A 25318-nucleotide genomic window follows, 5' to 3' on the forward strand; every position below is an offset into this window, starting at 1 on the left:
TTCTGGAAGGTTGAGGCAAAAAAGGAAAATGGGAACTGGGATATGGTTTTCACTTTATGGCAAAAGGAAGACTATTAGTTTTGAAGGTGAAACAGACTATATCAGATTGTATTCCCAGAGCTTCATGTAGTTTCTTGGCTCTGAGCTTGAGGACGTACAGAGGTCTCGTCAGTGAGCACCCATTTCCTGACACTGTCTAATTACTTCAATTGTGCTGGCCAGAGATGTAGCTTCAACTCACGCCCGTATTCCAGTAAGCCCATTTATGTTTTCTTGATAACAAGTTGTAATGTCTTTTCCCATTCCACTCTGCAGATGATCAGTGAACAATAAACCAATCTGTTTAGAAAATCTCATTTCTTCTGTCACATAATATTAAAGCATAAAGTTTTGCTTCTCAAGCTAGTAGCTTATATATAGCAGGAACTCCAAGATATGCATTAGTGAAATATTATTTAGTCTTTTAAAACCCAGAACAAATATTGCTGAGATAATGCTCAAAAAGTAATGCTTAATTTTCTAGTGATACAAAGACGTTTATGATTATCTTGATTTTATTTCCCCAAGTAGCTATTTAAAAAGCTGGAAAATCACAAATCAAAGGAAAAGAATATGCATCTATAACATAAAATTGTTCTAAGTTAAACTTCCTTGGCTAGACCCATTTTTCTTATCTGTAAAGAATGCATCTTTTGATTATATTAAATCAGAGCTTTTACAGGAATAGCTTTAAGGTCTGCAAAAATAGTTTCTCCTCCATCAAGTAAAGGCCAGCAGCACCATGATTATTGTTAACAATATAATTCAACAGCCTGCAATTAATTCTATTTTAGTAGCTATCAGAACAGGTAAGGTGTATACAGTTCACTCTTAAATTACTGTATATAAGGTGTGTATATATATATATATATATATATATATATATATCTCAAGTATTTTTCTATGCATGAGGTAAGCAACCTGTGCAGCTGATTTTTGCAGCTTTTATTTTATTCTAACTGGCATGTGAATACACCATTTATGAGGAGAGAATTTCCTGACATGGATATTTATTTACTCTTGTTCATATACATTTTTTTTTTGTGTGTTTTAAAGTAGTAATGAATATAGCTTTTGGTCACATCACTGTTGGATTTGAGGCAGTTGGGAGTTTGGGTGTTTCTCGGCCCTGTGACATCACTGGTAAACACTGGCAGTAGGCTCCAGCATCATATTACCTGTTTCAAAAATCCTGCTTCCCCTCCTCAGCAGGTTACTTACCATCCTCCTGCTTCAGTGGCTTCATATCTAAGATGGTAACAACATACGTTTATCCCTCACAGGTCGTAAGGATTAAAAGAGATAACACTTGACACAGTATGTTCTAGGCACTTGTTCTGACACACATTAAAGGAGAAGACACTTATTCTAAGACACATTGTGTGCCTTGGAATAAAGTCATCATAGTCTAGAATAGTACATAGATTCTCAATAGCTATTAACTCTTGTCATTGTTGCTAAAAAAGCAGAGACTTGGCTAGTTCTGGATAGAATTCAGAAGGACATCATTGTTGTGATTTCAGACTAACCATTGCCAGGGAAAGGCTAACTGGAAATGATCCTATTTAATGCAGAAAAATACAGTTGGTTATAAACAGTGGGAGTAAAAAGTTTGAATGGGACTTGATCAAGGAAAAATAATATTTCATATAGAAAAACAAAATTTTAATTCCAGCTGTGTGCTGATTCTTAGAATTAGCCTACTGTTTCTAAGAATACATGGCTCTACTGTTTTTGTTTTTGTGGACTGGAATGTAGTTAAGTTTCCTAACAGATTTGCGGGATACATTGTAGTGCTATTATTCGGACAGCCATTGTGATAAAAAATAGCAGTTTTTGCAAAGGTTTCTTCCAATGTTTTGATATTTGCATAATTCACTTCTGACGAGCCTATCCTGTATTCACCGTCAGATTTCCTCAATTCTTGATTCAGCTAACTCAAATCAGATTGTTTGTTTCGTGGCATTGCACAACATTCAAGCCATTCCTCAACATTGCCGTCAGTGAAATTCCACATATTAAAGGATTTTCAATTCTGCTTAAGCAGCTTTCACAACATCTTGTTTAGTGTTTAAACGGACAAGATGTCAAGTAGGAGGGTTGTTTGGATGGGGGTTAATTTTATAAGTGGTCAATTAATTTGTGAATATTTGCATGGTATGGTCATCTTTGTTTTCCTTGTGTAAACTTGTTTCCAGAGAGATTTGACTAAGAAATGCTTAGAAAAAAACACCCCCTCTCCTATACCATTTGATAGATTTAATTAAATATACATCTGTTTTATCTTTAAAAATCTACAAGACTTCTGCATGATGAGCCAGCTAAACCTCAAAAAGCCATCTAATAAGTGACTTGTGTGTCATAAGTAAACCATAAATCATACATGTAACTGAAATATTTCTTTTGTTTTAAGGATAACTATAATTCTTCTGGCCTAAATTTTATAACTGAAATATTTTACCCTATCTTTAATTGTGATGTTCATGCCAATGGAGATTCTTAAGAGTACATACTAACTGGCAACAAGGTAAAATTGTTTCTATAAAGGAAAACTAAACAGGACACAGATGAAAAATCACCATAGTAAAAGGAATGAAACTTTAGCTTTAATCCTTCATTTTGGTTTTTGTTTCATTATTTAATTGAGATATTGACATTGGGAGATTAAAGGACTCCAGAAAAAATCTGCTTTTTGCTCCTCTTTCTGCTTCTACTCTTGCTAAGAAGACACCCCACTTATATATGTCTCAGAATGCAAATTGTGTATGTCCTCTTTGTAAGGGATAAGGAGGTGATGTCTTTTTTTTTTTTCTTTTTTTAGGGGGAAATGACATCTAAACAAGGACCAGGTGAGGATGAAGCTAACATATGCCTATTCCAGAGCACTGGCGCCAGATCACTCAACACCAAGGACCCACACCTGGGCCCTCATCCTTGTTCTAACTGGTTCCTCAATGTCTGAGGGGACATATACACCAAACCTTCATCCTCAATACAAACCCCCAGACTCCGAATAAAGATGAGACTCGTTTCTTTCCTTTCTGAGTCTCCTAGACACTATCTGTTCCTGCAACCCTCTCTATACTTTCAATAAACTCTGCTTTCACCTCTTGCCTGCTCCAGCTTGATTTCTATCCTGATCTCTTGGCTGGTCCTGCAGGACCCCTTCTGGGTCCCTGGACCCAACCTGCTAGCGTCAGTATTACTTATCTACAATAAAGCCAAGGGCACATTTTTATAAAAGAAACTACCAAAATTTTACAAATGATCAGAACATGGGAGGTCAGCAAAGTTTCACCTGGCGGCGTGCTGACATTGACTCATATTGACTCAGGAGAGCTGCTTGTCCAGATTTGAGGACACTTGCAAGGCAGGTGTTCAACTGCCATCAGCTTGAAATCAGCCAGGGGAGAGGATCTACACCATGAAATTAGCAAAGGCTATGAATAAGGGATTCTCTCTCTCTCTCTCTCTCTCTCTCTCTTTTTCCAGAGCTGATTGTTAAGCATTCACCAGCATGTCACTGAATCTTATAATAAAAACAATGGGCTTGTTGCTACTGGATCAAGGAGCCGTCCTTGGGAAGTGGAGAAAAGCTTTTATCTGCTCTCAGATTCCTGGACAGGGTGGAGGGTTCTCTGGGAATCATCATCTGGGAAATGGAGGGCTGCTACACAACACAAGGAAAAGCCATTTGGAGTCACTGAAGATCTGTGTTCTGCTGCTCTTAGCATCTTCCATTGCTAGGACAACAAGTACCACCACTCACTCTCCCCATCAAACATGTTTGATAACACCAGCATCTTCTCCTTCACCAGAGATCAAGGAGGTTAAGGAAGCTAATTTGAGAATGAAGAGCTGGAGAGAGGTTACCTCTGCCTCCTGTACTCATGTACATCAAAGACAAGGCTCCTCACACTTCTGCTTGGAAAGCTTTAAAAATCCATCAGCAAACAAACAAACAAAAAAATCTATCAGTGTTTGAACCCCATTCTGAAACCAGCGAATCACATCTGAGGATAAAGCCCAGGCATCTGGTGCAGTGTGACTGAAAATCATTGATCAGGATCACTGAATGGAGCAAACACCAGAATACAAACTCAGTCAGCAGTGATTTACCTCGTTCACTATCCTGTCCCCAGGAACAGAGGATTTGCATCGTATACTCTTCCAAGAAGAGGAAAAGGCACTGTCCTGAGATACAAACAAGCATTCCAGGTGTCACAAACACTTCACCTAAACAAAGTTTTCTTACACTGTCAGAAGGGCTTACACAGTCTTCTCTCCCTGTCACCAAAGGCTGTGTGGTCCAACCCAGTGGTGGTGCTCAATCCGGCTGTGTTTCAGAACCCCCCGTAGCATTTACACACCTGGACAGGAAAACACCAACTCCTGGGCTCCACCCTTTGTACATCCTGTAGCAAATCTCCACTACTGGTGCCAGGAATTTGCATTTCCAAAATGTCCAGGTGACACTGAAGTCCTTTGAGGCTTGAGAATCACTGCCATAAAGCCAGCACTGCCCAAGCCCACACTTCTTCCAAAGGCCAGCTGAGGGGCTTGGGAGAAGCATCAGGACCTGTTGGGTAGTTTGCACAAAGTCTGACGCCAGGCTTCATCACCTGGCTCTTCATCATACAGGCCTCAATTCCACTGCAGGACACCCCTTTCTCACACGGATATACACACCCTGTGTGAGTACATTCTTCTTTCTATTCTTTATTCCAACTCTTCTCAAATCATGAAAACCTCTCCCTCTGATCCATTTCCATGAATCATAAAAGAAAGGCAAAGGACACAGAAGTAAAAATTAGAATTGGTTAACTCCTAAAGCCCCTAAAGTTTCCAGAGAAATAATCAGCACCCTTCAGACTCTCCACAAATCTTTTCTCCTTCCTCTACCAACATCTGGTGGTGTTCAAGTGATGGTCAGTGACAGATTTAAATGGGTTGTTTTTATCTTTTGCAGAGTTAATCATTTTTATAATATTGTTGCCTTTAATCACAGATGTACAGTTTTTCTGGGACATTCTGCATAAGATATGCTGTTATGTACGACAGTTTAAGAATTAAAATAATTTATGCCAAGGTTTCCATGAGGAAAGGTACTCAGAGCTCCCATGGACTTAGGCCAACTTTTAGATTTTGGAATTTAACCCATGGTTAAATAGGAAGTAGTCTGTATATCAATCAGTTTGGGGGATCCCTGGGTGGCTCAGCAGTTTGGCACCTGCCTTCGGCTCAGGGTGTGATCCTGGAGTCCTGGGATCGAGTCCCACATTGGGCTCCCTATGGAGCCTGCTTCTCCCTCAGCCTGTGTCTCTGCCTCTCTCTGTCTCTCTCAAGAATAAATAAATAAAATCTTTAAAAAAAATTGGTTTGTCCTGAATTGTTGATAAATCCAATGTAGGCTGAAGCAGAAATATATTTGAGGTACAAAACATCCTGTGGATGTCAGTGCCCTTCCCACCTGCCCTCCTGTAACACCTGCCAGCCCCAGAGGTTGGGGAAATCACTACAAGCTGAGCCAAGCCAAGCCTGCAGCCATACTGGCCTGTGTACATCTTCCTCCCCATGCCCTCTGGCTCCTTCCCATCCACCTAGCACTGCTCAGCGCACATTGGACAAAAGGAATAAAAGTACCCACTATCTTTAGATTTCATTTAAATTACCATATGCTTTTAGTATGCTGTAACATTTTAATTCAATTCAGAGTCACCCGTTTGGGTTTCATTTTTTCCCCTCTTCCATCAGTTTTCCCAATGCTAGCCAGTCACACAAGCCCCTTAAAGTTCAGAAACCCTTATCAAAAGTTGTAAATGCATGTATGCTGTTCCACCTCCAGAAAATCTCCTCCATTTATGTGAGCGTGTGGGCAAAAACACACTAATGAGATTTTTTTTACACCATTGTTTGTAATTGCAAAAATCTAGGAATCATCCTCTTTAGATGACTCGTTACACAAATTAGGGAACATCTTTGAAATGGAAATATATGTAGATGCTAAAAAGTGAGACAGATCTATTTGTGCTGATATCAGACTGTCTTCTAGGTATAATTTTAGGTGAAAAAAAGAAAGATACAGGATTCTATGTAAAGTTTCTCCCCATGCCATAAACATACACTTTCATTTATACATAGCAAATTTCTAGAAAGATACAGCAAGATTATTTTAACAGTAATTGTATCTTGGGAGGGAGAATTTGGAATTAAGTGTTGCCATGGCCTGTCTTACTTCAATAAGTTTTCAAAACAGAAGCCACCTCACTGAAAAGACTTTACACATGTTTATATATGTATAACGTTCTGTTAAATAGAGTCTGCAATGTTAAAGGGATTACCAGCCCTTTTGGCTCCCAGAGCAGTGCCATGGTGGTCGGCAAGAACAAGCGCCTTATGAAAGACGGCAAAAAGGGAGCCAAGAAGAAAGTGGTTGATCCATTTTCTAAGAAAGATTGGTATGATGGGTATGATGTGAAAGCGCCAGCTATGTTCAATATAAGAAATATTGGAAAAACACTAGTCACAAGAACTCAAGGAACCAAAATTGCATCTGATGGTCTCAAGGGTCGCGTTTTTGAAGTTAGCCTTGCTGATCTGCAGAATAATGAAGTTGCATTTAGGAAATTCAAGCTAATCACTGAGGATGTGCAGGGAAAAACTGCCTAATTTCCATGGCATGGATCTTACCCGTGACAAAATGTGCTCCATGGTCAAAAAATGGCAGACCATGATTGAAGCTCATGTTGATGTAAAGACTACCCATGGTTATTTGCTTCGTCTATTTTGTGTTGGTTTTACTAAAAAACATAATAATCAGATTCGGAAGACCTCTTACGCTCAGCACCAACAGGTCCGCCCAATCTGGAAAAAGATGATGGAAATCATGACCCGAGAGGTGCAGACAAATGACTTGAAAGAAGTGGTCAATAAATTGATTCCAGACAGCATCGGAAAAGATATAGAAAAAGCTTGTCAGTCTATTTATCCACTCCATGATGTTTTTGTTAGAAAAGTAAAAATGCTGAAGAAGCCCAAGTTTGAATTGGGAAAACTCATGGAGCTTCATGGTGAAGGTAGTAGTGCTGGAAAAGCTACGGGGGATGAGACCGGTGCTAAAGTTGAACGAGCTGATGGATATGAACCACCAGTCCAAGAATCTGTTTAAAATTCAGACATTTGGGCAGCCCAGGTGGCGCAGTGGTTTGGCGCTGCCTGCAGCTCAGAGTGTGATCCTGGAGACCCAGGATCGAGTCTCACATTGGGCTCCCCGCATGGAGCCTGCTTCTCCCTCTGCCTGTGTCTCTGCCTCTCATTCTCTCTCTGTGTCTCTATGAATAAATAAGTAAAATCTTAAAAATAAATAAATAAATAAATAAATAAATAAATAAATAAATAAAATTCAGACATTTAATGGTGACAAATAAAAACATATTTGTGATGTTTAATTTCTTATCATTCTTTTTAAATAATCAGGCTCGGTGAAGCAGATGTTCTGAACTGACAGTGCGAACTTTTCAGAACCCTTGTATGGATCTTATCCATTGCTCCTGGCTACTAAATAGCTGCAAAAGGGTAGTGATCTATTTTAAGCTGTAGTGATCTGGATGGAAGTGTTCTAGATGGTTAATAAAAGGAAACTTTTTTTTTTTAACATGAAAAAAAATAAAAAATAAAGGGATTACCAAAACTATCGTCCCCTGATCATCTTGCTTCTTTATTTTTTTTCTAATTTTTATTTATGATAGTCACAGAGAGAGAGAGAGAGGCAGAGACACAGGCAGAGGGAGAAGCAGGCTCCATGCACCGGGAGCCCAACGTGGGACTTGATCCCAGGTCTCCAGGATCGCGCCCTGGGCCAAAGGCAGGCGCCAAACCGCTGCGCCACCCAGGGATCCCCCATCTTGCTTCTTTAAATATACGAGGGGATTTCTGCTGGTGAGGCCTAATGGGAGCTTGTTATAAAATTCAGTCTAGGAACCTAGAGTTCCAACTGCAATATTTTTCAGTAGCATTTCAATCTATAGAAAAAACCTGGGGAAAAATCCAGAGTAAATCCTGAAAGCTTGTACAAAGCGGACAGATGTCAGAACGACCTGCCTTTACCTATCTCGCAAGCTACTGCCATGGGTCAAGGCTCACTTTTTTTTTTTTTAAGAGCTGGACACATCTTCAGGACGTTTAAAGGATTCACTGCCAGTTGAGTAGGAAGAAGAATCAGTTTTCCCACATCAGGCCTAAACCCTGTATCCTCACATCCCTTCCCATTCCTGGGGAAGCGGAGGGGATAAGTCTCTGTGCTGGCCTGGCTAGGGCTCCGTTCACACAATAAAGACATCTCAAAGGAGAAGAAATGTTTGTGCCCATGGGAGTGGGTGACACTTGGGTAAGCCATCTGAACAAAGCATGGGATGCAAAAACAAAGTGCTCCCAGGGGAGGCCAAAGTATACCTGTGTCCTCTGTGGACACCAACTGGTTGGAGTTTGGAGTGAAGAGCTGACTGTGAGGGTGCCACTCCCCCCAGTCTCCTTGATGTGGCTTCTGTCCCAGGCAACTTGGGCCAAGTTCTGGGGAAAGGTGTGCTGTGATGAAGACGAGGCCAAAGGAAAACTAGATCACAGTGTGGCCTCAGTGAGTCACGTCACCAATCCAGGCGTCCTCTTGGCTCAAGGGCCTGAGTGGGCAGAAATACTTTAAGAGTCCCTTCCAGTTTGCACATTCAGAACTGTAACATTCAGAGATGAACTGGAAAGTAAATTGTTCTTTATTTAAAATGCACTTGAGGGGTGCCTGGGTGGCTCAACGGTTGAGCATCTGCCTCCAGCTCAGGGCGTGATCCCGAGGTCCTGGGATGGAGTCCTGCATCGGGCTCCCCACAGGGAGCCTGCTTCTCCCTCTGCCTGTGTCTCTGCCTCTCTCTCTCTCTCTGTGTCTCTCACAAATAAATAAATAAAAAACCTAAAAAAAAAAAAGCACTTGAGTCTTCCCAAAGGAGTGTAGGCCTTACTTATGCAAATTGCACTCAGCTGCTCCCTGTTCTGCTTCTTTCTTCAGTGGCCCAACTGGCCCTGAAGACTCTGCCATCACAGAGCCAAGTCTTCCTCCTGTCAGATTAGGAAAGCTGGTCCACCCTGAAACGGACTCTTCATGGTTCTCTGCTTGCCTTACAAGTGTTTCTAAGGACATAGAAGAGACTGCCCTCTAAGGTTTGCAATCTAGTCATTTGGAGAAGATAATCACCACCACCTCAAAGGATGCCATTACCCCAAGTGGCAGAAGCAAGAAGTAGCTTGTGGGGGGGCTTCAGACATACTTTCTGTCAACTCTAAGAAGCCAAACCAAATAAATATGTGTTAAGAACCAGCTTCATAGACCTGCAAGCAGTGTAGTTGCTCGGGCCCCCTACTCAGAAGGGGGATCTGCCCTTGGGGTTTAATACTCTGCAGTTGCTATCTTGAAATTCTTAGTGATTTTATTTTGAATTTGTATTCTGTGAGGTTCAATGGGACAATGGAGGATTCTCTGGTGCTTTGGAGCCTAGGCTAAGCTACAGTCGCCATCTCACACTGCTCCTTGCGTCAGATTCTTGGTCATCCCCAATCTCAACTCCACTTGGCAATTGTCCCCATTCCCTCTCCTTCAGGGGGCCCCAGTGCATTCACCCACTGAGTATCCCCATGACTGAGAGAGTGCAGCATCAAATAGCAAATAAAAAATCACGTGACCAGGTGAAAGAGACCACAGAAGAAAGGACCAAACTCTTACCTGTGTTTTGAGTAAGGAGCCCATGTTTTTATTTTGCACTAGGCCTAGCAAATTATGTAGCTGGCAGGAAAGTACCTATAGTTCCTCCTCTCACAGGGATGCTAATCCTAAACCCCTTCTGCAAATGCACTGTGGAGTCAATCAGGTACCCGAGAAGGAAAGACCAGAGAGAAGTTGAGGGGACAGGATGGAGACCCTGGGTTTGTTGGAGACAGGACTATCGCTTCCAGCTCTGATCTCGTGACCTCTACCCTCATCTTCCCAGATGTAAACCCCAACTGATTTTTATCAAACCCAAATTTTCTGTGCCTTCAAGGGTATAAAGGGGAACAATGCCTGTAATGTATTTTAAAAACCACCTGGAAAGATATAATCACCCAGAATGGTAATTAATAGTGAACATGCAAGGTGATCTATGGGAGTGATTTGGAAGGTGGGCTCTCAAAGAGGATCGTGCCTAGATTGCATTCATGGCTTATCCCTCACTAGCTGTGTGTTTTTGGACAAGTTGTCCTCTTTTAGAGTTCTTATCCTGTAAAAGAGTCTAATAAGAGCAGCTCCCCTTAGTGACTGCTGAAAGGACTGAATGTTTAGAATAGTGCCCAGCACATAAAAGTGCTTTAATTAATGTTAATATAAAGGTTCAAAAATGGGAAGTTTTTTAAAAAGTTATTTATTTATTCATGAGAGACAGACAGACAGACACACACACACACACACACAGAGGCAGAGACATAGGGAGAGGGAGAAGCTGGCTCTCTGAAGGGAGCCTGATGCAAGACTTGATCCCAGGACTCTAAGATCATGCCTTGAGCTGAAGGCAGATGCTTAACTGCTGAGCCACCCAGGCGTCCTCCCCCCAAAATAGAAGTTTTTAAGTGTCTTGGGGTTATCAGGGAAAGATATGTAAGGTGCTGAGACAAAGGTTGTTTACTGAGGATTTGTACAGCATCGCTAAGAAAACAACTTGAGCCTAATATAAAAGCTTTCATTGAGAAGAATCTTTGGTATAATAGCTAGATGAAAATGATTTATGTTATTTGAAAACACACACACACACACAATGCACACACTCAGAGGACCACTTAGAAAGAAGAGACTTAGTTTAACTACATGCTTTGTAAGATATTTCTGAAACGATTACTGGTGGTTTTTCCAATCTCACAGAGTCTTGATTTGGTATTAAGCAGTTCTAATGAGAGCGTGTAAACATCTGTCTTTTATTCTGGCTCTTTCCTTAGCTACACTGCCATCCTGATTTACAATTTAGGATGACTCCAAATAAGATAAAAGCCACATCTGCCTATCCATCAATCTTTTGCTTTTCTACTAGCAGAACTGTATGTCCCCGTACAGATATAATATCAATTTATTTTTAAAATAAATCCTGTTGGAAAGAAAGCAGGAAAAGTACACCTAACCGGCAACAAATATTTACATATAATGGCATCCCTAAAATACCAGTTAGGTGATTATGTGTTCAGTTAATAGTTGTGTACTGTCAGCTAACTCCAGTACCAATCTCAAGGATCATGGAAATATATCAAATGTACTGATGGTAATTCCCTTGATATTTACTGATAAACTTGTGGGTGCTTTGGATTTAATTATGAACGCTCACTTCCTAAAAGAGGGCCAAATAGCTGATGTTGAAAATAAAAGTTAGGAAACCATGAAAATGATGCCAACTTTCTTAACATTAATGAAACTTCATCTTATTAATAAGGCTGTATAAGTTTACTGTTCCACAATGTCTCCTTATATAATACCTATTATCATAAGGAGCAAAGAGAGGGCAGGTGTAAGGTAAGTTAAAGTTGCATTACCACTTCATTCTAGATGAAAGAAATTTATGTTTGGTTTCAAGACATAAGTCAGAGACACTACTGAATGATAGTTCACAAGGTGCCTTAACTTCTCAGAACTTCCCTTTCATCCTCTGTATAAAGACAAAGGGAGCTGCAAATACTCTGTGTGATGCCTTCCCGCTCTAACAGCCTAGGATTCTATTGTTAGTGGATTATGTGATTTAACAGGCCTGATCCCCTGTCAAATCAAGAGAGGGAAGAGTTTGTTATTGAAATTACAATGACCTGTGTCAAGAAAAAGAAGCACAAAGGTTAATAATGTAAGCACTGATAGCAGTTTTAATGGGAATAGTATCTCTATGGTGGTAAAGAAAAGTCGTATAAAAACACAAGGTGCTAAATTTTACTTCTATTGTAAGAGACTTTGGGATGACAGGAAGGGATTATAAAGGCAGGAATAGGGCAAATAAAATCAAGGAAGATAATTTGAAAAAGTCTTTATATGGAAATTTCACACGGAAATTTCTAGCTTGTCCTGAATAGGGGAAATTTTCAAATAGCTCTATGTGTGTGTTCTGAAGAATAGCCTTCATTTAGATGATACAATATGACAGGTAATGCATTTCACAGAACCTAATGAACACTTAAAAGAGGTATGAGTCTGAATCCCAAGCAAATCCCTTGGAAAATACAGGGATTGAAGTGGCTGAGTGATTGTGTGAGTTGAAAATAATTTCATAAAATTGTAATCAATGTCAGTCTGGTAATAACAGTTACCATTTATTGAGTCTGTACCATGGATCAGGAACTACGCTAGATGATTTATGTATATCATCTCATCTAATACTTACAGCATCACAGAGAAACAATTTAATATCTGAAACAAATGTTCAGAAAGACAAGCAACCTGATCAAGGTCACAAGGCTGGTAGATGGGAAATTGAAACCCAAGCCATACTGAATCAAAGCTCATGTTATTTCCCATCTTCTGTCTTGCCTCTGCATTTTATTGGGTGAGCTAATCTTAAGAGTCACATACTCTGAAACTGTAAACACCACAACCCTCTGACTGCACACTGATTGTTTTCAATAGATTAGAAAGAATGAAGGAGAAACGTAGCCTTTATTTTTAATGACAATTACTTAACACATTATTTGTTTTTGAAATTACTAGACCTGTACATTGAAGGGTACACATGTATGTATATACATATTTACACATACAGTGCAACATACCAATTATATATGTACTATACCAGTGTAGTATATATACACCAACTGGCATATACAACATATATTCTGTTTTTTTGGTGCAAAAATGTGGCTTTATTAAAGCACAGGGGCAGGACCTGTGGGCAGAAAGAGCTGCCCAACATATATTCTTTATATGTGTGTATTTAGTATATCTGTATGTATATACATATACATAGATATGTGTATATATACAGATATATATCTTATAAATATAAAAATTTTAATCAAATTTTTCCTTTGAAGTGGAAGATATGTATTAAAACCAATTATCTGGCATAGGATATTCAAAGAATGAATTATCTTAGCAGAGGAATCTTGAAATACAGTGATATGGACCCAGTCTATGTGAAAGAAAGTAATTCTATAGGGGAAAAAGATTCTTGAAAAAAGAAAGCAAATCAATATTTGACTGAAGGCCTACCATGTCCTAATGTTGTGATAGGTGCTTCCTGAATATCTCTTTTATATCTCATGGGTGACAGGCTGGCTGACAGTAGTTAAGTAGATATTCTTGATTGGATAGGCATAGAGGTTGTACACTAATTTTAACAATGGACCCCACAGCATATTCATAAAAGAAACTGCTCTAAGAACCTGTGATTGTACATGGCTTCCTGTAGGCTTTAAATGATGAATTAGTAATAACATGAAGAGATCTTGTCAATGAATGAGAAAATGTTCTAGGACACCTACTTCTTGGTTTAAAAAAAAATATAGATTCTTTATCATCTTTTTCCCTCTTCTCAGCAACCTTAAACATGAGTGGAACTATCATAATGGACCACTGACAAACTCATTCTCAGAGTTAGGTGCTCATCACCAGGCAGAGATGTCCTTTCTCTACCTCAAACCAAAAATCTAAGCCAGGTTGAAGTGATGAAGACCTGAGCATCATTTTGCAAATCCTGTCAGGATAGGTGAGAGCGTTGGCCTCAGAAAGACTCAAGTCTTCTTTCTCTAACTGGCCTAGTTGACCGTACTATCTCATTGCAGTGCTACATTTCTTGTGAATTAGCCTTCCTCTCCCCTTACAGAAATTGAAAATGGTGGCCCAGCAAAGAATACAGTTGACCACTGTCAGAGTACTCAGGAAAAGTTACAAATATCTATTATAGTGATACTAACTTAATATTCTAGGCAGGGCCTAGGCTAGGCTAAGTTGAGTGAGGTACCATTTCACACACTTGCATGACCAGCAGAATGAGTGTGTCCTTTAAATTTACACCCTATTCACTTCACACGCTTTTCTGCAGTCTCAGCCTTATAGGAAGAAAAGTCATGTCTGAACATTTCCTTTCCTTACGAAATTACCAAATTTCCTCCTACTTATCAATTCACTGGCTATTAACTCTGATGTCGGATTCTTGAAAATTTCTGAACACCATGGCTTATTTCTTCTTTTCTTTTCCTTAAAAACTTTCATTATCTGCCTGCAATATATTTTTTTTAAGATTTTATTTATTTATTCATGAGAGACACAGAGAGAGAGGCAGAGACATAGGCAGAGGGAGAAGCAGGCTCCCTGTGGGGAGTCTGATGTGGGACTCGATCCCAGGACCCTGAGATCATGACCTGAGCCAAAGGCAGACGCTCAACCCCTGAGTCACCCAGGCACCCCTGCCTGGGATATTAAACCAAGGTTCTCACCTCTCTCCAAGAACTTTTGATCCAAATCTGATTTTGCAGCCTTATCACATACCCCATCTCTATTCCCACATTCCATCCATGCCAAAAACAAAACTTTTAACCTTCCTGTTTTCATCCTATGACTAAGACACATCTTTGTTTTGAAAATTCCTTTCTCTATACCACTTATACTGTGCAATGCTTACACATACTTCAAAACTTGATTCAAATGCCTTTTTCTACCACTTCCTTTGTTCACAACTGAGCATGTACGTCAGGGTTCCTTTAAAAAAAACATTATTCGCAGTTATATCTGTTCTGTGATCACCCTTTGGACTCCTGAAGGAAAGAGCCTATTTTACTGGTCTCTGTACTCCCATAGGATCCAGCAATGAATTGCACATGGTGGGGCCTCAATACATTTGCACCTCACTGCATGACTGAGTACATTCTTTAGTAAAGTAAACGTACATGGATTAATAAGGTTTTGGGGAGAGCAAGCAAGTAAGTGCAAGCTCATTTCCTTTTTTTTAATCAGCAAAGTAGATTTTAAACATAGGCTGCTGAATGTTCAGGCCAATTCTACTGGGTATAAAGACTAGGAAAACACTTATAACTAATAAATGACTTCAGGGTTAGTACATGGTGTAATTGTATTTTGAAAATTACAATCTGCATGCATACAAAGCAAATAAGTACTAGAAGCACAAATATTTAAAAAGCTCAAAAAAATGTGAACATGATGTTCCTTGGATTCATATGTTGACACAAAGAAACTGCATCTATGGCAGTCCATCTGCTTTAACTTTTACACGGGTATTCATTTTCTAATCAAGTGTTTACCATGTGTCTCCATTGTGCTTCATATTGGTCTAAGTGCTAGAAATGGAAAGCTGACAAAAAACTGTCAGTGAGCTCTTGTCAACAATGAGATACGGCTACACCTGTCAGGTTACAGTGACTCCACAGACTATTGTGGAAGACAAGACAAACACTGGTAGAGGAAAGCATGTGGGAACCCAAATTATACAGAGGATAGAACACTTGGTTATACCAAAAAAGGGAAAATGGATTTTGGGATGGAAGCTGTTCAAACAGATTTTGGACACTGAGTGGGACTTCTACAGACAGCAAGGGAGGAACTGTATTCTACAAAGTGGGAACAGAAATACAGAGAATTCTGAATGGATTTGACGTATCCTAAAATGTACAAAATCATATTTTACAGATTGACATAAAATATCTTTGGAAGCCAAGGTAATCTATATATGTAATCTAATAATAGTTTATTATATAAATTAAGCTATAGTTACTTGGTTACCCAAATGTCTCCAAATATATCAACAATGTTTCTCCCTGGTTCTAGATTGGAGCTAACTACTAGTACTTAATTTTAGAAAGTCCAAAATTGTCCGTGCTAACTGAAAAGCCAACTGACATTTCTGGATATAAGCAGCAGAATTTCAAAGGCATAATGAGATTTCCTCATTCTTAATTCATCTAAGGTGACATAATTAGCAGGTAGATTTTGGGGATTTCATTTTCGGCTCTAAAATTCTATACCACCACTACACCCAGTGTTTCTCGCTTTGAAAGATTCTTCATGCTCTTTTGGTTTTAAGAGTCACTCCATCCAAACTTGCCATTTGTACTTGTGCATTGAAACCAGATGATAAAATCCAAAAGAAAGGAGGTGGAAAGAGAGTGGGAAGAAGGTGTAATGGAAACTGGAGCTTCTGATACATTGCTCTACTCTTTCTCTAGTAAATTCTCTCTCTGAAAAATGATCCAGGCTGCATACCAGAGTAGAAGACAACCTCAAATATGAAGGCACACTTGCAAATCACTGTGTATGTATGTGTGGACATACACATATAAAATGTATATAGTTATGGAGGTTACATTATGTATATGAACATTAGCTTAAATATATGCATAGTTTTTATATAATATAAAATTTGTTTTGGAGAAGTATTTCATAACTCTAAACATGCTATATAAGAGCATATGTACAAGAGGTACCTGGGTGGCTCTGTCAGTTAAGTCTCTGCCTTTGGTTCAGGTCATGATCCTGGGCTCCTGGGATCGGAGCCCTGCATTGGGCTCCCTGCACAGTGGGGAGTCCGCTTCTCCCTCTGCCTCTGCCTCTCTCCCCCCACCTATGATCTCTCTCTCTCCATCTCTCTCAAATAAATAAAATCTTTAAAAAAAGAGTATATGAGCAAGAATACATACATACAACACCTGTTTTTTTTAATGTGGCATTTCTATCTCCATATAGCTTATACAGATAATCTGCTTAGGAACAAACCAGGGATAGTAACAGACTCTATGTCTACATCATCTGTATCTTCCTTTATATCACCTGAAACTATTTCCAAGTAGAGTCATCTAGATACTTCATGGCCAGAAATTCATTTAGGATTTTTTTTTCTACTCAGATACATAAAGTGATATGTGAACAATGATGTGAAAAAAAATACAAAGTAGGTATAAAATTATGCAATAAATAACATAGAATGAAATTGGGTCTTTGAAGTCACATAAAGTACCATCTGCTTAATGCAGTAATTTACCACCAGAACCATGGTGTTCAGTTTTCTTTTGAAGATGACCAGTGACAGAAGCCCTATGTCTCACCAGCCAGCAGCCCTAAGCATCTTCTGTGTGCAAGGCTAGTAAAGGAATCAAGCATGGCCTCATAGAATAAATGGCATTTTGAGCTTTCAAGGACAGGTTGTATATCGATATGTAAAGGGTAGAAACATCCTAGACAGAAGGACTAGTGTATGCAAAGAGTAATTGCTAATATCTTTGTTTAGCTGCAGACTGTCTCCCTGAAACATCCAGCACCCATTCCAAGAGGGGTAAGTATAATTCTCTATGACCTGGTTCTCACAAGTTGGATGCTATGGACTGAATGTTTGTGTTCCCCCAAAATTTGTTGTCAAAATCCTAATCTCAATGTGATGGTGTTTGGAGATGGGGCCTTTGGGAGGTAATGAGGCCATGAGAGTGGAGCCCACATGAGGGTATTAGGGCCCTTATATGAAGACCGCAAAAGAGTTGGCTTCCTCTCCCTTTGCCCCATGAGAACACAGTAAGTAAGTAGACTGCCACCTGGGAACCAGGAAGAGGGCCTTCACCAGAAACCTGCTGGCACCCTGATCTCAGACTTCAAGCCTCAGAACTGTGAGAAATAAATGTTTGGTGTATCAGCCACCCAGACTATGATAATTACAACAGCCTAACTAAGACATAGGAGAAGTCATCACGACCCCTTTGCTTGATAGAAACCCTCTCATCAGCCAATTTTTCAGATTCCTCAGCATCCTGGCCCTGTTCCACAACACCTTCATGTTTCTGAAGGTCTCCCCTCCAAGATGCTTCCTAGACTGTTTCACTGCCCTTCCACATGCCCTGACCAGCACAAAAGCAGTGAAACAACTGTTTCTCCTGCCATGGGGTGTTTCTGTAGATGGATGAAGCTATGAGCACAGGTGAAAACATCATCTCTCTAACCTACCAAAGGTTAAGGCAGGCTTTCCTACTCACTCATTCTGTGATCGTATTCAAGTGATTTAACTTGGCCAATCCTCTGTGTCCTCATTTCCAAAACGAAGATAACAAGTAGATACGTCATGGGGTTGCCATGGGTTTATTGGGAGGTTTATGTGAGGATGAAAAGTATTCAGAATGCCAGGCATATAGGAAGTACCTAATAAATGTCAGGTAGTATTAGCAGCACATTCATATATAGTGATTTTAAGAGCTCCAATAAAGCTTTCAGATTCTTGATTCCTATTTCTATCAGATAATTTTCCAACATACCCCCACCCTTTTCTTCTTTTAATAAGTCATAACAATTTACTGTCATTTTCTATATTCTAAATTCATTTTTGCTTAATGGCTACTGATCCTACCTTTTGATTCTGGCTCAGTAAGGAACTCCTTGAAACATCAAAGCTTGAAAATGCTACGCTTGCCATTCCTTTGCAGACAGAACATCTCCTTCTTTAGCACAGTGATAGTAATGATAGCTTTTATTATGAAAATTGAGTGGATTGTGTGGTAAAGAATAGATAAAGAGGGTCAAATTTCTCTTTATGGCTTCTGTAATTGACATCTACTGTTTCTGCTCCCAGGATTTGCCTCACTCTACTTCTGGTAATTGAAAGTTAAACTTTGAGGTACCATCCCTCTTCTCTCAGTTTTGGTCTTCATTCTTTGGCTGGTGAATCTATCCCAGTTCAGAGTTGGGATGTGTAATGCAGGCCTAAGCTGCTTAGAGTACGACACCCCCACACAACAATGGTTGGTTGGAATTTGCCACAGGACCTGATCAGAGTCTTTGAAACACAATGACAGAAGTCCAGACTTGCTGCAGTCATCTTGAGCCTCAAAAGGAGACCATGCAGTGAATGGAAGTAACCCAGAAACAACATAATAAAAAGATGGAATAAGAGAAACCAAACACTAGCAACATTGCCTACTTAAAACCAAACAACTCCTGGAGCTTACAGTTAGAAGACCCCATCAAGTTATTTTCTGCTTTAAATTGGTTGGGATTGGATTTTTGTCATTTTCTGCTCATAAAGAGGCATAGCTGATAAAAATGAAATCACTAGTTCATGTACTGCTAAAGAAAATCAGGGATATAAAAACCCTATGAAAGGTCAGTTTCTGAGCATCTTCCAGTATTAGGAAACCCAGGGAAATAAGGAGTCTTAGCTATTGTGGTTGGAGTGAAAATGAGGGGTAAAGAATTGTGTGTGCCTGCTCCAAATGTAAAGTATCATAATAACCTTGGTTTCTAGCTATCCAAGCATGAGCATGCATTATTTATATCTCTATACATCTACACGTCTATGCATCTATCTGTATCACTAGATCAATCACATCTGCTGTAGATACTGTTGCATCAGTTTACGGTCTTTCATTCTGACAGATGGTAAATCTCTTTTAGAGATCATGTCTTACCCATCTGCAAGGTGCTAGCCAAAATTTGACAGAGGTACTCAATAAATGCTAAAATAAAATGAATTATCATAGGAATATGGAAAAAAATTCCCTGGATAAATTGTTCTTTTTCCAAGTAGAAAGCATTGCTTTGGCCTAAATAGCCTAGCTTAAGAGAAGGAAAGGCAGGGCTACTAACGTTTATGAAACTAGAGCATCTCTTAGGCCCAGGCTGCTATTCGCATAGATTCACTACAATGGGAACAACGCCCCCTGGAGTTGTGCAGTGGAGCAATGTGAGCAAGGTTTCTAAACTGTACAAAATAAAACACTGATTATCTCTCTTCATGATAAACATGAGACGAGGACTTATTGAAATTTAAACATAATTTCTCACAAATATGCTTCCCAAATGGCAGTAAGACTAACTTCTTCACTTACCCAGTATAGATTTTAATGCTTTCTCTTCTTAATATTTTATAAGCTATAAACACACTTAATCTGAAATTTCAGGATCTGATTAGGAAGATATCCACAAAAAATGTCACTGGTATTTCTGTAACCGTAATACTGTATTGACTATAATACTGACTTAAGGATAACACAGACAAAATAAATATTTCATCTCTTTCTGCTCTGATTCTAAATTTCTGAATCTTTAAGACCCATATGGTAGCATACATGTATATTGAGAAAATCAATGTCTTTTGCCCTTTGGTTTTTATTATGTACCTTTAACATTAAACATTGGGATACATTTATGGATGGAATAACATAAACATTAATTTATTTTAAAGTATCTGTTTGCTTCCATTTGCCAAGCAATGTGCCAGGTACTAGCAATGCAAGAATGAAAAGACAAGATCCTTCTTGAGGAAATGATCTTTGACAGACATTTAGGATTAAAAAATGGAATCTTCTTTCAAGCCTACATATTCTCATTATATTAGCTTGACTGCTTCTCTATTTCTTTTCCATTTTTTTTTGTGTGTGCTGTGCTTTATTGTTTTAGAGAATCCTTATCATTCCATGGAAGAGAAGAGAAGATGAACACAGGAGGAAAAAATCAATTAGTATTTAGGGCACTGAGCAAGATCAAATGTCAGCTACCATTTACCACTGCCTACTAGCAGAGTAACATCTAATACTCTAAGTTGTAGGTATGTACAAAGGGTGATCTTAAGTCAGTCATAGGGGTGTTGGGAAGATCAACAAGATGAATGTATGAAAGGTAGTAAGCACAATGCCTGTCATACCATAATTTTTCTTTGGTACATTAGGTAATATAAAGGCACACTCTGAAAATCAAATTTGCCTCCGTTTAACCACTTATATCATTGAAGAATAAAAAAACTACATCCTTACATCCTCCAAACATAGACACTCAATGTAGCAAAATGACACTGGTCTCACTGGGTAGTCAGTGTTTGCAGTAGAGGGCCAGGAAAAGGATGACCACAGAGCTGTTCAGTTTTGAATGTACACACAGCTCTAGGAAGGTCTGAAGTTCCTCTTAGCACATTCTATCCAAAACAACTACTTTGTATTCATAAGAGGAACTGTACCATCCCACAGATGACTATCTACAATATGGACTGTAATCCAAGCCCTGGGAAATGCCTTGGCTTTTATCTTGAGTAGGGCTCAAAGAACGTATTACTATTTCTCTTTTGTGCTACTTGGACTGAGTTTCTGATTACATTTGCCTGTTAAAATTTATGTGAACAAAAACGCTCCTGTTTTCACCAACAAAAGATCTGCTTATTAAATGAAGAGAGAAGGGGTCAAACCGATTTCACCACCATGCACAGAAGCTAGAACCATTTTCCAGATTCCATTCTTTGTCTTCTCTCATGAAAAAACATGGAACTAGGGGAATGTCATGGGGCACAAAGGGAGATCCCTTAATTCATGCCTTTCAACTGTTTCTTATGAGCCCCTAATCACAAACTAAAGCAGGCAGAAGGCAAAATTAACTCTGCCAACCCAGGAGATGTTGAGAATTTTATATTTAAGTGTATTTTCTACTAATAGTTATGAGGTTATTACCATTGCTCACCAAATACCTACCAATGCTATGGAGTGGACACTTGAGATTTTTCATCAGAAATAACTTCTCAAGGAATTACAATTCTCCTCCCCCATTATAATATTAGTCATAAAAATCAAAGTGGGCCTGTAGTTTTCTTTTCTGGGAACCACCATGGCTTCATCCAGTTAAGAGTTAAACAAAGGCATTTATTCAAGAGAGATAACTTTCCAATATTAGCTTTCTTGCCTCTGGGGGACCAAATTTGATTCTAAGTGAAGTTCATGTTTCTAAATGTAAGGTCTGTTGCTCCCACCTTAAAATAGATCAGTGGCCAGAAAAAAATGTAAATTCAAAAAAAAAAAGTGATAAATGTTATGCTTCGATCCAGAACCAAGACAGCATATAGAGTGGTGGCTTTTTTCCACAACTGATTTTTGTATCTAGTTGCTTTTCTCTTTACTACTAAAAATTGCTAGTACTACTCTGCTAGGATCTGAAGGAAAAAGAGAATCATGTCCATGATTGAAAATCATTAGAATAACCTGAGTCATGAAACCTCAGAAAAAGCAAAGCACATAGTGCATACTACGTTGCTTCTGGGAGATATGGGATGCTTCCAGAGGTAGAGAGTGAGAACGACCCAGTAGGTGGAAGTCTGCAGGATCCCCCATCAACTTTTGGAACCCCCATTCTCTGTGCACATACACACACTCATTGTAATAAAATGGTAAAGAAAGTACACAATGCTAATATGGCACTGGCAGATTTTATGTACCTGGAGTGCTGCAATCATTATCTGTAAACAAATAATCCCTCATAATTAAATGTTAACTTTCAGATCAGCTGGCGGTCTGAATTTAGGTTTCTGCAATTTTTGCGAGCAAGTGGAAGATGCTATCTGGGACTACTTGAGAGAAAGTACAAATGTAGAACTCAAACATAATCAGACTTTTGTCTCCAGAACAGTTGCCAGAGTAATCTGTTTACTATAGCACTCACTTCATTGGCCACATATATAATTTTAGCTCAAAGTAGCTAGTGCTTTAGAGAAGGAGGTAGGGGGTAGAAACCAATTCCTGTGACCTATTTGGCCAAGAGCCCAGGTCACATTAGCAATTTCTGTGTCCTTCCTGACTCTGGCAGCTTTTATGGTTTGTTGTCAAAAACACTCCAGCATGGATTTGCTTTATAATGTTTGTTCCTTTTTATAAAAAAGGCTCCTATCCTCATTGAAAAACTTTGAAAAACTCAAACTACATTAAAATAGAAATTGTCTATAATTCTGTCATGTAGTAATAGTAACAAGTTCAGATGCATATACATAGGTAACTGGCCAACACTACGTACACATAGACACGCACGTATACGTAATTTAAGGTAGGGCAGGTTTAACTTCCATGTCCGTATATATTTACACTTAATTTATGTATACAAAAGATATTTATGTGTAAATATCTATTTTTTAGTTCTTGGGTTCTTATCAATTCCTCTGAGCTTAAAACTCACCATGGTGAACTTGCCAACACTTTCAACCCTGTATTCTCCTTATTGTTATGGGTACCAGTAAATTTCTCCTAAAACCAAATATATACCCCCAAGGAAAAGCACATGTCCCATTATTCCAGCTTACATGCCTCTGTTTTAGGGCCTAAAAAAAAAGCTGTAAACAGAAGTTCAAGTGCCCAGTGCCACCTAGAAGAGAAATGATTATCTTAATATCATAGGTGACAAAATAAGCAATCATGGTTTTAAAGACATTGCCAACAGATAAAATATTTCTGATAGATGTTGGGGCCAAGGGGTACGTGGGTTATAACTAGCAGCTGCCAAATATCACAGATGGTATGCAGTTAGAGGTGTAGCGAAAGGAAGGGATGTGTGATTAAATCAGTTCAGTCAGGGAAGGATGCAGAGAGTAGAGCACCTAACCCCATCTAGGACTCATGAGTATCCTGCTACAAAGAGGAAGGAAAGAGGTTGCAAAAACTCAGTCAATGCCAATATGGCCTCTCGGATGCATGCTTATGCCAGGAGTTTCACTGTGTAACGAAGGCTCAGTAGTCAACATTGCAACAGCTGGGATATGTTTACTTATCTCTGATCAGCCCCTCTATCAGGGCCATGGATCATGTCAGAGGTCCTCACTCAACTAACACAATCCCTAAGCAAAAAGTCATGAAAGCAACAACTAAAAATAAAGAAGTCCATGCTTCTCAATGTGAACCAAATGGTACCCGAACATTAATTGATTTAGCATGTAGAAGTTAAGGAAGTCTATTTTCACATTATCAGTTAGCTAGCAACCCTGAGAGAGAGAGAGAGAGAGAGAGACAGAGAGAGAGAGAGAAATAAAGGAGTAGATATATGTGGGGAAACAAACCAAGCTGGGCTGCCTGGCTGCTCATGCCGGTGTTTTTCTGGTTTAATGCAACCACATTCACACACTACTCAGGCCAGCCACACTTTTCATACTGCTAGTTGCTCAAGGGCATATGCATTGGTGGATGGTCCCCTATCCCCCCCAAACTTTGTTAAACAGATTCTTATTGCAGGTGATCTTAGGGACAGCACTCAGACTTTCTGGACCACAGGTTAAGAGATACAGTTGGACTGGATGAGCTGCTACATTCCTCTGAGCTCTAGAATTCCAGGTAATTCCTGTTTCCTCAACCACCCTGGTCCAGAAGTCGTAAATGTGTGGACTGCATAGAGGTTGTTCTCTACCTCTATGGTCAACCAAAGGATCACTAATTCTTCTCAGATCTTTTCTGAAGATGTCTTTGAGTCCCCTGGAGAGGCTAGTGGCCAGTGAAACCTTGCAAGTGATGCTACCATCATTTGGGAAGTGATGCCCATGCCTCCCTAGACATGCCTACTTCCTTGTCTCACGGAGCTGTGAACATGGTACTCCTGCCCATGCCACACTGGGCTGCTCAGGTGAGGGTCAAGTGATGGGTTCTCGGTCCTGGGGCATCACACCATGGCACTGAGTCCGAAGCATTATTGCCTCATGCTTCCAACATCTCAGGTACTCGAGAGCAAAGAGATCCCTGTCTCCCCATTATATTTAATTTACAATACTCATCTCCTGAAATGCACAGAGCAGGTACAGGACTGCATTCTGTACACCCCTCCTCACAGTGGAGGGCCTTTTTAAGGATCCAAGCTCATGAGCATACCTTCAGATGCAGTCTTTCCCCCAAGTGCCTGTGGCAAGCCCCCATGTCAGCTATACTCCTGACAGGAGAGAAGATGCAATGGGGTCTCCACCTGGGATCCATGCTACATATGTGTTAGGACACCAAGCTCCCTTTGATTTACTCTGCATCAAACAATAGCTAATACTGACAGAGTATTAACTGTGTATAAAGCCTTTGGTGCTTTACATGTATTACCTTATTTCATCTTTGGGTTTTTTTCCAAATATTATTTATTCATGAATATTTATTTATTCATGAGAGACCTAGGGAGAGCGGCAGAGACATAGGCAGAGGGAGAAGCAGGCTCCCTACAGGGAGCCTGATGTGAGACTCGATCCCAGGACCACGACCTGAGCTGAAAGCAGATGCTCAACCACTGAGCCACCCAGGTGCCCTTATTTGACCTTTGTAACAACTGAAAGAGGTATTATTTCTTTTATAGACAAGTAAACTAGATTTATGGAAATTAGTTTGCTCAAAGTTTCCAGTGACTTGAGACGAGATTTGGGCATACATAATGCTCATGTTATTCTGTATCCTTGTGGATGTGTATTGATCTGTTATGTGCTGGACAGAGGGCTGTAATCTCTTCCAACATTTTTAACCCTGGAAGAAGTTAAATAGGCCTTTATTT

At 39.6% G+C, this 25318-nt stretch overlaps 1 protein-coding gene and 1 pseudogene across 23 annotated transcripts in view; one reads left to right on the forward strand and one right to left on the reverse strand.

The window, feature by feature from the left end:
• The window catches only part of TRPM3 (transient receptor potential cation channel subfamily M member 3), an 862465-nt gene that overhangs the window by 437584 nt on the left and 399563 nt on the right, over positions 1-25318 (reverse strand). The window lies entirely within an intron of this gene.
• Positions 6409-7215, forward strand: LOC112922110 (small ribosomal subunit protein eS1 pseudogene; annotated as a pseudogene).

This window comes from Vulpes vulpes, chromosome 1 (genome assembly GCF_048418805.1).
Source record: "Vulpes vulpes isolate BD-2025 chromosome 1, VulVul3, whole genome shotgun sequence".
NCBI classification, from domain to species: Eukaryota; Metazoa; Chordata; class Mammalia; order Carnivora; family Canidae; genus Vulpes; species Vulpes vulpes.